Below are 3292 nucleotides of genomic sequence, written 5' to 3' on the forward strand. Positions count from 1 at the left end.
TTGATTACATGGATCCCGCTATACAACTGGTAATGCAAAGTCTTGCTTCCCCGACTTTTGCACCCTGACCAATCTACCGAACGGGCCCGTGCAGTTCATTCCCACTGTTTCCATTAGGGAGAGCCCAATGGGAAACAGTGTTGGGAAAATGGGAAGGATTCCCCATCACTTTTCTCAAATACGAACCCATTGATTCCCATTCGAAATTTTAGCAGAAAAATTCCACTTCGGCATATATGATATCGGTGAACAGTATCCAGTATGATAATATAATATATGAAAACCATCAAAATTCCCTTTGGATATCTTAAAATAAATCCCAGAACAAAAACAAAATACCGACTATTAAAAATTCAATGTATTTATTTATACAAGAATCCAATTAATAAATTTTATACTATTCTTAATTCTCCCCTACCAAGTTGAGATACTCCTCAACTCTCGTTTCTGAATCATCGGAATTCGAACAACTGAATTCCGGCGACATGATCGTAGAATTTCCAGCCAGACCTGTGAGACGATTCATCTTCTTTCTGGCATCCCCAGGAATATTGTGAAGCTTCTTTTCAAAAGTTAACCACTCAACAGTATTTGGCTTCAGGCCGAAAATTTGCGTTGTGTAATCTATAAAAAACAGTACATTTTCTTTTAGGTTTTTTCATGTTTTTTTAACCATAAAGATCAATAATATGATGAATATCAAGCTCACCCTTTAATGCTTTAAATCGGATAGGGTCGATACATCTTCGAACGTTGTTCCGAATTCAAAATAGTCTTCGTCCTCCCAACATACGACGGCGTGGGTCATGTCACCGCAGGTATATTTCAAAGAATAGAAAATTTACCAGAGCGAGTAATTTAGGCTGACCAAAGAGAAACTAAAAAAGCATGACGAGGAGTGAATTCCAAATATGCCGCTCAGTATTTATCGGGGATGCTTGATATATTTCATGCCTTTTCGTCTAAATCCAATATGATTAATTCAGATGGGATATTGAGTTTTGTAATGCAAGTATGTTCCAATCAGATCCCGTTAACGTTAGCAATTCCATTGGGGACCTAGCAGTCATTTTCCTGTATAAAAGTTTCCAATTGGATTTTTTACATGAAATGCATATATGCATCACATCTTATTGGAAATATACTGTAATCATAAGGGATCCGTAAGGATCCATCTACTGTTCAGATTCCCCAATGGATCCCAAGTCTCAGAAACGCACGGGCTTCATGCATTAAACAGCGCATGTATGTCACTCCTAATTTGTTCGGAAAAATTGGTTGCTCAAATACAAAAACCCGGGTTGGATTAAAGTTATTAAATAAATTGAACAGGATGTCACTGATAGTGTATAAGGAAAGTAATTAGTTTTGATCGAAGCAAACCTTTTGTACGTATGTATGTACGTACATACATACTACATATATGTATGTATAAGGCTAGCATATTTACGAAGTCATGCATATACTAATTTTTGAAGGTTTTATTAGCATTGTACGTAATCAAATGATTTACTCGATTTAAAGATTTATCAACAAAAGTACTAAAAATATTGTATACACAATATAAGGACAATTCGTAAGAATTTAAATGTTTGTTTGAATTATATACATAACTGGTATTACTTAGAAATCTCCTTAGAAATTATAATTTCAGAATAAATAAACAGCAAATCTAATTCAGAACACGTGTCATAACAGTCGTAGCGTGTTCTAGAAATTAGGGCTTTTTATAATTTTGCCACAAGTTTCTTAATGTTGTCAACCAACCAAGCATGTTAAATTCCATTAACGATTCTAAAGAATTTGTTTAACTTTGCTAAGGAAATTTTTTTTATGTTTCTAAGGATTTTTTTTTGTTGCTAAGGAAATTTTATGTTGCTAAGGAAAATTTTTATCATTATCATAATTATATACTACGATCATAATTACGATCATAATCATATAGGAATTCGTATCCGTTCCCTGATTGGTGGAGCCAGAAAGCCGACAACCAATCAGAAATTCTGATTCAGAATTCAGGGATGTCACGCAAAATTTCACGGGACGAAATTATAATATAGATTTAGGACCTTAAACAGGCCTAGTCCAATACTGTTAAATGAGCTACATACATCAGCACATTTTTCCGTGAATCTAAAAATTGTACACAATCATACGTATGAGCTGTATCTTTTTACATTTTAGAATGAGTATTCTCATGGACATTTTAATTCCTCTTGGCCAAAAGTGCTGATATTGTAAAACTAGAAATCTTTTCAATAATCGTGCTCTTGGTCGATTTCCCTAATTTGTGGAACCTGTAATCCCACAAACCCGCGTAAACTACGAACGGGCGCATAGTACGGATTCTCTTGCGCCCCAGCTTCCTGTGATCGAAGCGCTGGGTAGCCACAAACTGCGGCATAGTTGCCGGCAGAATTTTTAACCTTTGAATAATCACTGTCGACTCCTCGCTCATGTAGATGAAAGGGATTAGGAGGACTTCTAAGAAGCAGACGCCGATAACCGAGAGGGTAGGAAACATCCAATAGACTGAGACTGGTATCAAGGTGTAAGCAGAAATGGACAGGTACAGAGCAATGCTAGTGGCACCCATTAACGCTGTTATCGTTCATGCAGAATAAATGGACCAACGGAATTCTCGGGAGGCTAAATGGCCGACCTTGCCATAACTAAGAACATGTAAAGTTTCAAAATTAATTGCACGGTCATTTCTTGATGGATTTTCCAAATGGCGCACGTTTTGGAAACCTTGGACCCTTGGGCGAAATATATATTTTCAAATTTTTGAAATTTGGCCCCACCCACCAGTTATCGAGGTCACAAGGTCAAAAAAATCAAAAGACATTGCCGTATTGAATTTCAAAATTCTGCAAGGGAATTCGAAAGACCTGGGTACAGATTCTTGGCGGATAGTCAGGTCATCGTATCCAGCGGTTATCTGGCCGCACCCCTTCATTAGGGGTCAATGGTGGGTGTGGTCAAAGGTCAATTCCCAAGAAATACAATAGAAAAAATTCTTACCACCGTATTTTCTGAAATTCAACGTCACCATTATTCATAAACTTCATCGTGCACCCCATCTGAATGACCTGACCTTATCGTAGACCTCATGACGACAAAGGGGTGTGGCCATCGGCGCTTCTGCGAATACCCAACTCATATACGGCATGCGACATATCATTCTTCTCAGCTCGATAGGGAGATCAAGATTAAACATTTGAAATTTGGAAACCACACCCCCAGTGGGTGTGGTCATCAGCGACTTCTCCATTTTAACGAAACCACGTCA

The 3292-nt window shown here is 37.5% G+C and overlaps 1 long non-coding RNA gene across 1 annotated transcript; it reads right to left on the reverse strand.

Moving 5' to 3' along the window:
* Positions 1-339: 339 nt before the first annotated feature.
* On the reverse strand, positions 340-1213 carry LOC118439445. Its single transcript, XR_004837427.1, has 2 exons — positions 710-1213; positions 340-624 (listed from the first exon to the last, which is right to left on the reverse strand). It is a non-coding gene; the product is annotated as an uncharacterized LOC118439445 (long non-coding RNA).
* Positions 1214-3292: the final 2079 nt, after the last annotated feature.

The sequence above is a fragment of the Folsomia candida genome, unplaced genomic scaffold (assembly GCF_002217175.1).
Source record: "Folsomia candida strain VU population unplaced genomic scaffold, ASM221717v1 Fcan01_Sc036, whole genome shotgun sequence".
NCBI lineage: Eukaryota > Metazoa > Arthropoda > Collembola > Entomobryomorpha > Isotomidae > Folsomia > Folsomia candida.